This window comes from Silene latifolia, chromosome 9 (assembly GCF_048544455.1).
Source record: "Silene latifolia isolate original U9 population chromosome 9, ASM4854445v1, whole genome shotgun sequence".
NCBI classification, from domain to species: Eukaryota; Viridiplantae; Streptophyta; class Magnoliopsida; order Caryophyllales; family Caryophyllaceae; genus Silene; species Silene latifolia.
Window position 1 is genome coordinate 189,733,588 of NC_133534.1, and position 14,831 is coordinate 189,748,418.

The 14,831-nt window shown below is 40.1% G+C and overlaps 2 non-coding genes across 2 annotated transcripts; both read right to left on the minus strand.

The window, feature by feature from the left end:
* Positions 1-3,464: 3,464 nt before the first annotated feature.
* Positions 3,465-3,571, minus strand: LOC141604361 (small nucleolar RNA R71). Its single transcript, XR_012526063.1, has one exon. It is a non-coding gene; the product is annotated as a small nucleolar RNA R71 (small nucleolar RNA).
* A 9,300-nt stretch (positions 3,572-12,871) lies between these two features.
* LOC141604462 (small nucleolar RNA R71) lies at positions 12,872-12,978 on the minus strand. Its single transcript, XR_012526160.1, has one exon. It is a non-coding gene; the product is annotated as a small nucleolar RNA R71 (small nucleolar RNA).
* Positions 12,979-14,831: the final 1,853 nt, after the last annotated feature.

Sequence of the window (14,831 nt, forward strand, 5' to 3'; positions counted from 1 at the left end):
ACTTACCTAGGATACTGCCGCCGAATCTATAGTGAACCGACCATCTTAGCACCCTTTTAATATTTGATTTCATCTATTAGCTTAGTTTACTTTTCATTTATTGCCTTTAGTTATAGATCAACTCAAATCAAATCCCCCTCACAATTGTTACCTTAGACTAGAATTAGACAACTATAAATTACATTCGCCTCTCTGTGGTTCGACCCTGACTGCCACTAGCTATAGTAGTAGTTTGGACTATAAATTTATCTTTGGTACTCTACGACGGTATCAAATTTTGGCGCCGTTGCCGGGGAAGCAATTGTTTAAATTTTTAGTTGTTTTTATTTTAGTCTTTTCTCAGTCTAAGGGACATCTGTTCCTTAAACTCTACTTATATTCTACTCGTAGTTTCTTCTTATGCGCAGGTCACAGGGTGGTGAATTACTACCGTTCAATCCTGAGATTGAGAAGACTTTGCGCGAGTTGAGACGATCATCTAGAGTATTGCCGACAGAGGAAGAGCTGAGTACTCTGTCTAGTTACTACGAGAACGAGCTATTTGAGGAGGATCCACCTTCATCTCCTGTTTCCACTTCTTCAGCTGAGACCGTCACATCTCAAGATATGGCTGAAGAAGCAAGTATAGCTAGTCACTCTGAGCCGACAGCTGAGAATCTCTATAAGGGATTCGCATTACCAGGGACGGACAGAAAATTCAAACCAAAACCGTCTTACATCAACTTGGTTGAGAGAAACCAATTCGGGGGAGCTGCAAATGAAGATGCAGCTAAACATATGGAGACATTCATTGACTACTGCTGCTCCATAACCCCACCAGCAGGTGTGACCCAAGACCAGGTGAAGGAGACTATGTTCATATTCTCGCTTCGTGATGCTGCAAGGGAATGGTACAGAGATTTGGATCGAGCTGCTAACGGGATTACTGATTGGAATTCGCTGGCCCTAACATTTACAAGAAATATTTCTCTGCCTCGAAGACCAATGCGATTAGAGCTCAGATCACGAGTTTTAAACAGGGTCCTGATGAAGATTTTCATGAGGCATGTGTCCGTTTCAAGAGACTAGTGCGAACCATTCCGCACCATGGGTTTGAGAAATGGTTTTTGTGCAACCAATTCTACAATGGTCTTTATGATGATCAAAGAGCTATCCTAGATGCTGCAGCTAATGGGAGATTTCAAGAAAATAGTGGTGAGACGAAGTGGTGGAAAATCATTGATGACATTGCCACCCATAAAGCTGCGCATGGGAATTCTAGAGGAAATCAGAGAAGGTCAGCTGAATCACCTGCTGTAGCTGCAATAGAGGCCCTTACTGCGAGGTTTGACAAGATAGATTTTGGGGGATCTAAAAAAGAAGGGATTTATAAAGTTAATGCTGTTTCAGACGGTCCCTTTATATGCAAGAGGTGTGGAGCTGAGGGACATGTTTCGGATTTTTGTCCTAGTTCGACTGAAGTATGTGTGATGTGACCATAATTAGCGCATATTTAGCCCCCGAATTAGCCTTGTTCCCATGCTTTTAGTGCATATTTGGGTCATTTATTGTCTTTAGTTCTTTGTTTTGCATATTCTTTGAGATTTTGATCCCTTGGTAGGAAAGGAGTAAGAATCTTGCATTTTCATGGCAAAACGAGACTAAATTGATTGAATTCAATGACCAAGCATCAAGGAGAGACAAGATTAGAAGGCCTTTGTACATATTATAGTAGTTGGGCAATGAAGAGAAAGGATCCTTGCATCCCCGAGGAAATCCCCAAGGATTTTATGAATAAAAGGAAATCTCTCTTTTGTTCATCCTTTATTTTGGGTAATTGAAGATTATTTGGGTTATTATTGGGAGATTGACAACCTCTCAATCAAGCATCAAGTACTTCTTTTATTCTTTGCTTTATTATTGGAATCATTAGTAGGTATAATTCTCTTAATCTCTTTTTAATTATTATTAATTACTTTCATTTATTCATCATGTTTCCTTTTGTTGGTATGATTGACAACCTTGCTAGCATGATCAACATGATAATGAGTGAGTAGTGACCTAGCTAGGGTTAATGGGTAATTAGGGGAAACCAACATGGGGAATGATTCATGCTTAAATTAATATGCTTTCATGATTTATTTGCTTGCTTGTTTTGATCTCAACTCATGCACATATTATGTTTGATGAAATGCGAGCCTATGAATCCTTGCATTTTTTACCCATCACCTATCTTTTCAATGAGACTTGTAAGACATAAACCAACTCGAGTCTCATTAGACCATGCATGTTGTTGAATAGGAAAGATTAAGTCGACTTGTAGGTGTTGTACAATCTAATCGATTCGGCTCCGGGACCCAAACTTTCCTAGGATTGTAAGATATAACCCAACTCAATCCATCACAACAATAATTGCTTGCTTATAATTTGAGAACATGTTTGTATGATCAATTCCCATGATTTCCCTATGACCCCATGACACCCTAGTGCTTTTTATCAATTGTTTACAACCCTTTTAATTCATCTTACTTATTTACTTTCATTGCTATTTAGTTTAGTGACCTTCTACATCAACCCAAATTGTGACACCCCTAAGACACCACTAGTTTCAATAGAAATCTCATCTCAATTCCCGTCCCTTGGGATCCGACCTTTACTTGCCTCTTTACTAATTGTAGAGTTGTTTGTGAAGCTATAAATTGTGTTTTGATTCGGACGTGACCCAACGACAACATCTATTCAATTGTGAACACGAAACGGACCGATCAAAAAATGGCGCCGTTGCCGGGGACGGTGTTAACTTGATTTAGATTTTCTTATATTGTTATTAGTTGTGTCTTTCTTTACCTTGGGGAAGAAAAACTCCTCAAGGTTTGTTCTAATTGTTTTCGAGTTGTTTGATATTTTGCATGTCTAGAAGGTCACAAGGTAATTTGTTACCTTTTGATTGTGAAATTGAAAGAACTTTGACAACTAATAAAAGACTTGCTAGGAGGAATTTGAGAGGTATTAGTGAGGTTGTAGATATTCAACCAACTATTGAGTTCATCAACCCATTTGCAAGAGAAGGTGAGGAGAACCCAACACAAAATACCACACAAAATCAACCCACAATGCCTAAGTTTTCATCACATTCCGTACCCACCGAAGAGAACCTACCCAATGGTACTCCCACACCACAACATTTGACCGGAAATTTTATTGCTAAATCCGCTTTTATCCAATTAGTCGAAAGGAGCCAATTTGGGGGGATGCCTAGTGAAGACCCTCATTCTCATATGGAAACCTTTTATGACTATTGTGATGCGATTTCTCAAACCGGTGTAACTCAAGACCAAATTCGATGGGTCTTATTTCCTTTTTCTCTAATTGGCACCGCGAAAGAATGGTTGAAGGGCCTTGATAAGGCCACTCTCGGAATTGATTCTTGGAAAAAATTGGCTCTAGCTTTCTACAAAAAATTCTACCCACCGGAAAAGACTAACATGCTAAGAGCTCAAATTACGGGTTTTAAGCAAAGGGATGAAGAATATTTGTATGAAGCTTGGGAGCGGTTCAAGGGAATTTTTCGCTCATGTCCTCACCATGGACTTAGCGAGTGGTTCTTCGTACAACAATTTTGGAACGGTCTATATGAAGATTCAAGAAACATTCTCAACATGGGATCAAATGGAATGTTCACCGAAGTTGATGACAATCAAACTTGGAACAAGATTGAGGAAATGGCGGTCCATAACTCACAATATAGTAGACCTCGCAAGGCTACTAGAGGAGGAAAGCATGGAGTGGACTCCGTTACTGAAATGGGTGCTCAACTTAGTGCTCACATTGACACAATCAATTTGAAGTTTGAAAAAGCTATGGCTAGACTTGAAGAAGCCTCAAAATCACCAAAGCATCATGTTAATGCCATGACGGCATCCTCATCAATCCCAAGCGGGATATGTGAGAATTGTGGAACTTTGGGACATGACCAAAGTGAATGTAGGGGAACAAATGAACAAGTGAATGCTTTCCAAGCATACAAGAGTGGTACCCCTTATTCCAACTATTACAATGAAAACACCAAATTCCATCCACATCTCTCATACAAAAGCCAAAATGTTCAAAACCCTCAAACAACATACACCCCACCTCCCATGAGAAACCAAAATCAAAGACCCTTTTACAACCAAAACCAAGGTTACCAAAATCAAAATCCATACAATCACCAAAATGACCAAGGTTTTGATGTTCAAAAAGTGGTCCTCCAAATGCAAAATAATCAACAAGAATTTTTCACTCAAATGCAAAAAGATAGTCAAGCAAAGGAAACCACCATCAACATCCTAGCTCACACCAAGATGTTGGAAACCAATTGACTCAACTAGCATCTTCAAGCTCACAAAGACAAAAAGGGCAATTACCACCTCAAGGTAATCCCCCAAGATATGTAACGGTTAGTGCCATTCACTTGAGAAGTGGTACAAGGTATGAAGCACCGAAGAAGCAAGTTGAGGACGAAGTTGTGGAAGCTAGTGATAAGGAAGAAATTGTGCAAAATTCCAAGGATGGGGAACCATCAAAAGAAGAAATTTCAAAGAAAAATGAAGACAAGGTCAAGGAGAAGGAGCCCATTGTGATTAGACTTCCTTTTCCAAGTCGTCAAGCCAAGCCCAAATTTGATGACCAACTTGGAAAGTTTATGGAAATTGTGAAGAATTTGGAAGTCTCAATTCCTTTCACAGAATTAATCAATCACGTGCCGGCCTATGCGAAATACATGAAGGACATCCTCACAAAGAAGAAGTCGATCCGGAAGCTTTAGACTATCGCCTTCACTAAGGTGAGTAGTGCAATACTTCAAGGGAGTTAACCTCCAAAACTAAAGGATCCGGGAAGCTTCTCAATACCGTGTACCATTGGCGACACCACGATCAACAAAGCCTTATGTGATCTAGGGGCTAGTGTGAGTGTTATGCCGTACTCGGTGAGTAAAAGGTTGGGGATGGGAGAGCTTAAGTGCACCAATATCACACTCCAAATGGCCGATAGATCGACGAAGACACCATTAGGGATATGGGAAGATGTTCCCGTGCGAATTGGGAAGTTTTTCATCACGGTGGACTTTGTCATTGTTGATATGGAGAAAGATTCCAACTTTCCAATCATTCTAGGAAGACCCTTCTTACACACCGCGGGTGCGGTGATTGATGTAAAACATGGAGAGCTCACTCTAGAGGTGGGAGATGAGAGTATAACTTTTAATCTTGACAAGACTATGAGAGCTCCCCGTTTACATGAACCGTGTTTTATGATCGATCATTATAGTTGGAAGGATGAAAGGAAGAAGTCGGAACTCCAATGGAAGAAGAAAATTGAAGATGCTCCATTCAAAGAGCAAGTGAATTGTGACAAAGAGAGCTTGCAAAGCTCATCAAAGTCAAGCAATGAAGAAGATGGCCTTATTGGCCAAGAAGAAGAAATGGGAGAGTTGTCTCCACCAAATCAAGAGATTTTCAATCATCAACTCAATGAAGTTTGTGGTCTTTGGGACGACGAATTTGAAGGGATTTTCAATCCCTACATTGGTAATGCCATCGATCAAGACCGACAACAAGAGCCAAGGTCTATTGAAGACCTCTATCATGACAATGAACAAGCGTTTGATTACTTTTTCAAGGTGTTGAGCAACATCAACAACACCTTGAACATGCCCCCTTGACATCTCATCAAGAATGAGAGTTTGGTGGAGTCCTCCCTAAACCACCATTTGTAAATATTTCTAACTCCTTAACTTGCATTTCAATTCTTATATTGCATTTTTGTTATTTTTGGATTTTTATACTTTGATCAAGATAATTATCATGTTTGAGAGAAGTGAGGGAGGGACTAATAATTTCAATTAATGTGTAGTGCTTTAGCTTAGTGTGGGGATGACAATTGCCTAGGATATCCATGCCTTAGTAGTGCCCCCACAATGAAGAACACGAGATATGAGAAGAATGGAAAAATGACAAGGGTTATGCATTGTACACGGATGGAACTGAATCCGGGTACAAAGGGGTCGAATCCGAGCGGATTCAGGAGAATCCGCCTGTCTTCAGGCAATCCGGGCGTATTGGGTAGAAGACGCACGTCCCTCTGAGCTGAACTTTTGAAATATTTTTGACTGTAAGCAAATCCGGGCGTCCTGCATTCAAATCCGCCCGTCTTCAAAAATCCGCCCGTCCTGAAGGGAAGACGCCCGTCTTTTTGGCTGAGGAAAACAAGAAAAATCCCTGTAAAGGAATCCGCCCGTCTTCTGTAGAAGACGCCCGTCTTCTGTAGAAGACGCCCGTCCCGTGTTTGCAAATCCGAGCGTCTTCACTGAAAGACGCCCGTCTTTAGGCGAGTTTTTCCCAACCCAGAAAAGGCAGAATCCGCCCGTCCCGAGCAGAATCCGCCCGTCTTGCCCCTGCATTTCAAATATTTCGGGTTTTATAAACCCCTTCCCACCTTCATTTCTTCATTCCTTCATTCATAACACTACTCATAATTCCAAAACCCTCATCCTCTCCATCACAAAAACAAGATTCCTCAACAACATTCACCAAAATCAAATCAAAACATCTTTTTAACAACAAATCAATCACTCCTTTTTCAATAAAAATCAAAACCAAGCACAAAATCTTCAACCTTTGAGTCGATTTTTGAATTCATAAAGGCAAAGCCTTTCACCTTTAAATCGATTTGGGTACACTACAAATTGAAGATTTTTCACTCTTTTCTTGGTTTATTCATCAATGGCAAGGACTAAGGGAGCCACAAAGGCAACAAAAGCAACAAAGGCAAAGGCACGAAAGGCAAAGAAACTTTCATCAAGGCAAAAGAGTCTTCAAGCAAAGAAAGCATTGGCTATGGTGGTAGCTAGCCCAAGCTTGGAAGTGCAACAACAACAACCTCCCATGGAAGCAACAACATCTTCTACTCCGGAAATTCCTCAACTTTCGAACTATCCGGAGGTAATTTTCGTTTCCAAATCCCATAGGGACACTTTTGCCAAGTTTGCTAGAAAATCATTTCTATCCACCAAGTTTATTTGTGAAGATACTTTAGATAAGTTGGGTGTCCTTGAGCAAACTAGAGCCTTCTTTAAAGCCATGGGGTTGGAGAAATTGTTTGAATCAAAAGAATTGACAAACCCCTCCCTTACCTTAGAATTTTTGAGTTCTTTGAAAGTTAACAAGGTTGAGACTATGGAGACCATCGAGTTTCGTCTAGCTAATGTTAGTAGACGCATCTCCTTTGAGGAAATGGGTAAAGCTTTGGGTCTTAGTGATTCACCGAGTTATTTTAAGAATGTTGGCAAGTATGACCCCTACCCTCTTTGGGAGGCGATTTCCGGAAGGAAATTTGAGGACTTTCATGCTAGTCGCGCTCTATTAGTCCACCATCTGGGCATTAGAGTGTGGCACAAGGTCATAGGGAACACCATCATTGCAAGAAAAGACACCAACCATTTCACCAAACTCGATTTTGTTCTTCTTGAGCCGGCTTTGAACATTGGAAGGGAATTCACCAAGCCTTTCAAATCTCTAAGGCTTTTGGTGGATAGATGGCTAAATATTGATTTTGGGAAGAAAGGCACTACCGTTATTGTGAATGGAGGCCTAGTCACTATCCTAGCTAAATACTTTGATCCAAACTTCAATAAGGATAGCAAGTATGAGGCGAAAGAGGGTGGTCATCTCGTTGATATTAATACTATGATTTACAAGTACAAGTGGGTTACCCATAACCCTCTTGACACCAAGTATGGAAGGCTCACTAGTGAGGCTAGATCTTTCACTTTGCCTTCAAAGATTTGTCGATTGAGTGTCCACCGGACCAACTATCTACTTCCCCTTTCAAAAGAGGCCGAGTACATTATCCGACAACAAAAAGGTGAACTTGAAATGCCCTCCTCTTCCATTGTCATACCACTCTACCCTTTCGAGTACCAAGAGTTCAAGCCGGAAGGTGTTGAAGCAAGAAATGATTATTTGACTCTTCTCATGCAAGAGATGCACAAGCAAGCTTTCGAGGATCGGAAAAATGCTTACTTAGCCCAATATCCACCCCTCCTACACTTATCTAGGCAAGGACTACTTGATCCATCATGTCCTTTGCCTAGTTGGGCGGATAGGGAAGTCCTCTTTCCGAGTGCATCTAGGGTTATTCCGGGTGATAATGAGGTTGTCGGTAATGAAGAGGTTGATGATAACATTGATGAAGAAGCTAGTGAAGAAGGAGAAGAGGATGATGAGCAAGGTGAAGAAGAAAGTGAAGGAGGAAGTGGTGATGAATCCACTTCTAATGAGGAAGATGATGATAGTGATGATATGATGGAAGATTAGCAAGCTTTAGAGGCTCCTACCCTCTTGAGGTTTGTCTATTTCTCTCTTTGTTTTAATTATTTTTCTTGATCATTGTTGGAGTAGTCCTAGCACCATAGAGGACTAACACCTCGGCCCCATCGAGGTGTTCTCATTTTATTGTTCCCACCTTTCAAAATCCAAAATGACAAATTAGTTTCATGCATTGCATAGTGTGTGCATGAACTACACCCATCCTTAGGACATTAGCAATAGTGTCTAACTCGGTTTGGGGAAGTCAATGCATACACAACGGGAGGTAATCTAAATTATCCTCTCCGTCATAAACAAAAAAACATGCATCATGTAGTGTAGATTAGTGTAAGCTTGCATTTAGTGTAGAAATCATGCACCATGTTTGCATAATTTCCCATCATTTTGGCCATTGAGGACAATGCCCATATTAGTGTGGGGATGGGGCATTCTAACTTAACTGTTATTCAAAAACCCAAAAAAATTGATAAATTTTGAAAAACCATAAAAATTTGAAAATTGAAAAACCCAAAAACATGTTTATTTCTTTTGTAGTGTAGTCATGTATATATTGTTGTATATATTGTGTTTGTTCTATCCTTGTTCACATTGATTGACTACGCCACATCCGAGACATGAGGATTATGAAGACCGCATGGTATGATCTTTCCAATCTCCTTTTTCCTCTTTATGTTAATGACTATGTGGCTTTGTTTTGATTGATGCGGTATAACAATGTGAACTTAGGACTTGCATTTAGTTTATATGTCATATTAGTTGATAGAATCACTTGCATTAGGATGTATATAATAGTTGCATCATGGCATGTAGTTGCATGTTAGAAATGTTTTGAAAAATGCCTATTTAGGAACTTTGACAAGAGCAACTAAGCCATTACAAATACTTTTTCAACTTAAGGCTTTGCCTACTAGAATGGTTGTAAAACACCCTAGATTGTGTAATACTAGTGTCTTTTGACCCATGACCCAAAGCCTAGTCAAGGGTTTGCATGTGAGTCACCTATCCAACCCCGTGATGCGATGTGGACTTGGTTAACTTGTCTAGGTGACCTTGATTGACCTTGTGGTAAGGCAACCCAAAAATACTTTCTATCAATAAGTTTGAAGTGCTCATTTCGAAAATTTTGTTATGTGGAAGTAATTTATTGCTAAGAAACCTCAAATGTTATGAAATGTTGAAATATTGAGAAATTTAGTTGTTTTGATGGAGGCGTACCACTTCGATGTGCTTTGGAGAGGGATCCATTGAATTGGGCCTCCCACACGGTTGTGAATTCGACCGCCTAGAGACAGAGTGACTATCACCCCGAAAAGCTATTGTCTAGAGGTTAACCGGTTGCCTAATAAGCGATTGGCGAAAGCAAAGGACACTAGCCCAGAAGGGACAAACCCCATCTTAAATTTTTGAAATGTGAAAGTGAAATGAGGACAATTTTGAATACTAGTCATATCCACCCGTTGTGAATAAATATTTGAGCATTTCATTCCCAAAAAGCCTTTTTGTCAAGCCACTTGGTCGAGCTTGGGACGATCTATGACCTTTACTTTTGTAGATAATTCGAGACTTGTCATGTCATATGCTACTAGCATCATAGGGATCATCATTCCACCACCATCCGATCGCTCTTGACGAAAGAATTTGGAAATTGAGGACGAAGGTTGTCTAGTTTAACACCATTTGGAGGTGATTTAGTGCCATCCTCTTAGACTTAGTAATTTGTTGAACTAGTATTTGTGAAGGATTACATGCTCTTAAATTTGTTCCTCTTTAGTGCCTCCGCCACTTGATGAGGGAGTGGCTATTACTTTTGTAGATGCATCCATTATGTGATTTTGTGTACTTAATGTTTGGATGTGTCGCCATTTTGGCAAGACCCACCTTGCCTTGCAAGAAGGCATCCTACCTCATGGTTGTCTTGTTGTGAGTTGAAGGGGCGGAGTGAAACCCGCTAATAATTGTCTCATATCGGCTTTATTATTAGGATAGGTTAGTAATGGTCCTAGTCTTTGTCACCTCTTTACTCGGGACGAGCAAAGGTTCGGTTTGGGGATATTTGATGTGACCATAATTAGCGCATTTTTAGCCCCCGAATTAGCCTTGTTCCCATGCTTTTTAGTGCATATTTGGGTCATTTCTTATCTTTAGTTCTTTGTTTTGCATATTGTTTGAGATTTTGATCCCTTGGTAGGAAAGGAGTAAGAATCTTGCATTTTCATGGCAAAACGAGACTAAATTGATCGAATTCAATGACCAAGCATCAAGGAGAGACAAGATTAGAAGGCCTTTGTACATATTATAGTAGAAGAGCAATGTTGAGAAAGGATCCTTGAGTCCCCAAGGAAATCCCCAAGGAATTTATGAAGAAAAGGGAAGAAAAGAAGAAGATATGTTGCTGAGTGACAATCCGTGCGGATTGTCACCAATCCGTCCGTCCCGCAGCTGCACAATCCGTGCGGCTTTGCTCTAATCCGCTCGGATTCCACCTCCGTAATCCGCCCGGATTCCCTTGAATCCGCTCGGATTCCAACGCCAGATTCCGCCCGTCCCGACCTTATTCCGCCCGGATTCCAGCACAGCGTGATTTCCTCTTCTCCAAGCTATGAAGAAAGAAGCCCTTCTCTCGAAAAATACCGGGTCCTCCTTGCTCAATCTAAAAAGTGTAATTACTAGTTTAGCCCTTAGTTAACGCTAATGCATCCTCCCTAATTTCCACTATAAATACCCCATTAGTCTAATTAGAGGAGCATGTTCTTCTTATCAATAATTAGAGTAGTTAATATCAATCAAATCTCTCTTTAGTATTGTAATCAACAATTAATCAAGTTCTAATACAAGTTTTATTTCCTTAATCTCTCTTTTGTTCATCCTTTATTTTGGGTAATTGAAGATTATTTGGGTTATTATTGGGAGATTGACAACCTCTCAATCAAGCATTCAAGTACTTCTTTTATCTTTGCTTTATTATTGGAATCATTAGTAGGTATAATTCTCTTAATCCCTTTTTAATTATTGTTAATTACTTTCATTTATTCATCATGTTTCATATTGTTGGTATGATTGACAACCTTTCTAGCATGATCAACATGATAATGAGTGAGTAGTCTCTTAGCTAGGGTTAATGGGTGATTAGGGGAAACCAACATGGGGAATGATTCATGCTTAAATTAATATGCTTTCATGTTTTATTTGCTTGCTTGTTTTGATCTCAACTCATGCACATGTTATATTTGATGAAATGCTAAGCCTATGAATCCTTGCATTTACTATCATCTCCTATCTTTTCAATGAGACTTGTAAGACATAACCCAACTCGAGTCTCATTAGACCATGTATGTTGTTGAGTAGGGAAGATTAAGTCGACTTGTAGGTGTTGTACAATCTAATCGATTCGGCTCCGGGACCCAAACTTTCCTAGGATTGTAAGATATAACCCAACTCAATCCATCACAACAATAATTGCTTGATTATAATTTGAGAACATGTTTGTATGATCAATTCCCATGATTCCCCTATGATCCCATGACACCCTAGTGCCTTTAATCAATTGTTTAAACCCCCTTTAATTCATCTTTCTTGTTTATTTTCATTGCTATTTTAGTTTAGTGACCTTCTACATCAACCCAATTTGTGACACCCCTTAGACACCACTAGTTACAATAGAAATCTCATTTCAATACCCGTCCCTTGGGATCCGACCTTTACTTGCCTCTTTACTAATTGTAGAGTTGTTTGTGAAGTTATAAATTGTGTTTTGATTCGACCGTGACCCAACGACCACATCTTAAATTGTGAACACGAAACGGACCCGATCAAAAATGGCGCCGTTGTTTTGGGACGGTGTTTGTTTGATTTAGATTTCTTTTTATTGTTATTAGTTGTGTCTTTCTTCGCCTTGGGGAAGTAAAACTCCTCAAGGTTTGTTCTAATTGTTTTCGAGTTGTTTGATATTTTGCATGTCTAGAAGGTTACAAGGTGACTTGTTACCTTTTGACCGTGAAATCGAAAGAACCTTGACAAACAATAGGAGACTTGTTAGGAGGAATTTAAGAGGTATTAGTGAAGTTGTTCAACCCACTAGTGAGTTTGTCAATCCTTTCGCAATAGAAGGAGAAGAGAACCCATTACACAATACCCCACAAAATCCACCTACAATGCCTAAATTCTCGTCACACTCCGTACCCACCGAGGAGAATCTACCAAATGGTACTCCTACACCGCAACATCTAACCGGAAATTTTATTGCCAAGTCCGCCTTCATCCAATTAGTTGAGAGGAGCCAATTTGGGGGGATGCCTACTGAAGACCCTCATTCTCATATGGAAACCTTTTGCTACTATTGTGATGCAATCTCTCAAACGGGCGTGACTCAAGACCAAATTAGATGGGTCTTATTTCCTTTTTCTCTAATCGGCACCGCGAAGCAATGGTTGAAGGGCCTTGATAAGGCCACCCTCGGAATAGATTCTTGGAAGAAGTTGGCTCTAGCTTTCTACAAAAAATTCTACCCACCGGAAAAGACTAACATGCTAAGAGCTCAAATTACGGGTTTTAAGCAAAGGGATGAAGAATCTTTGTATGAAGCTTGGGAGCGGTTCAAGGGAATTTGTCGCTCATGTCCTCACCATGGACTTAGCGAATGGTTTTTGGTACAACAATTTTGGAATGGTTTATATGAAGATTCTAGGAACATTCTCAATATGGGATCAAATGGAATGTTCACCGAAGTTGATGACAATCAAACATGGAACAAGATTGAGGAAATGGCGGTCCATAACTTACAATATAGTAGACCTCGCAAGGCTACTAGAGGAGGAAAACATGAAGTGGACTCCGTTACTCAATTCGGTGCTCAACTTAGTGCTCACATTGACACAATCAACTTGAAGTTTGAACAAGCTATGGCTAGACTTGAAGAAAACTCAAAATCATCAAAGCATCATGTTAATGCCATGACGGCATCCTCATCAATCCCAAGTGGGATATGTGAGAATTGTGGAACTTTGGGACATGACCAAGGTGAATGTAGGGGAACAAATGAACAAGTGAATGCTTTCCAAGCATACAAGAGTGGTACCCCTTATTCCAACTTTTACAATGACAACACCAAATTCCATCCAAATCTCTCATACAAAAGCCAAAATGTTCAAAACCCTCAAACAACATACACTCCACCACCCATGAGAAACCAAAATCAAAGACCCTTTTACAATTAAAACCAAGGTTACCAAAATCAAAATCCATACAATCACCAAAATGACCAAGGTTTTGATGTCCAAAAAGCGGTCCTCCAAATGCAAAAGAATCAACAAGAATTTTTCACTCAAATGCAAAAAGATAGCCAAGCAAAGGAAACCACCATCAACAACATTCTAGCTCACACCAAGATGTTGGAAACACAATTGACTCAACTAGCATCTTCAAGCTCACAAAGACAAAAGGGGCAATTACCACCTCAAAGTAATCCCCCTAGACATGAAACGGTTAGTGCCATTCACTTGAGAAGTGGTACAAGGTATGAAGCACCGAAGAAGCAAGTTGAGGATGAAGTTGTGGAAGCTAGTGAAAAGGAAGAAATTGTGCAAAGCTCCAAAGATGGAGAATCATCAAAAGAAGAAAGTTCAAAGAAAAATGAAGACAAGGTCAAGGAGAAGGAGCCCATTGTGATTAGACTTCCTTTTCCAAGTCGTCAAGCCAAGCCCAAATTTGATGATCAACTTGGAAAGTTCATGGAAATTGTGAAGAATTTGGAAGTCTCAATTCCTTTTACGGAATTAATCAATCACGTGCCGGCCTATGCGAAATACATGAAAGATATTCTCACAAAGAAGAAGTCGATCCGGAACCTTGAGACTATCGCCTTCACTAAGGTGAGTAGTGCAATACTTCAAGGGAGTTCACCTCCAAAGTTAAAGGATCCGGGAAGCTTCTCAATACCGTGTACCATTGGCGACACGACGATCAACAAAGCCTTATGTGATCTAGGGGCTAGTGTGAGTGTCATGCCGTACTCGGTGAGTAAAAGGTTGGGGATGGGAGAGCTTAAATGCACCAATATCACACTCCAAATGGCCGATAGATCGACGAAGACACCATTAGGGATATGGGAAGATGTCCCCGTGCGAATTGGGAAGTTTTTAATCCCGGTGGACTTTGTCATTGTTGATATGGAGGAAGATTCCAACATTCCAATCATTCTAGGAAGACCTTTCCTATACACCGCGGGTGCGGTGATTGATGTGAAACATGGTGAGCTCACCCTAGAAGTGGGAGATGAAAGCATAACTTTTAATCTTGACAAGACTATGAGAGCTCCTCGTTTGCATGAACCATGTTTCATGATTGATCATTATAGCCGAAAGGATGAAAGGTAGAAATCGGAACTCCAATGGAAGAAGAAAATTGAAGATGCTCCATTCAAAGAGCAAGTGAATTGTGACAAGGAGAGCTTGCAAAGCTCATCAAAATCAATCAAGGAAGAAGAGG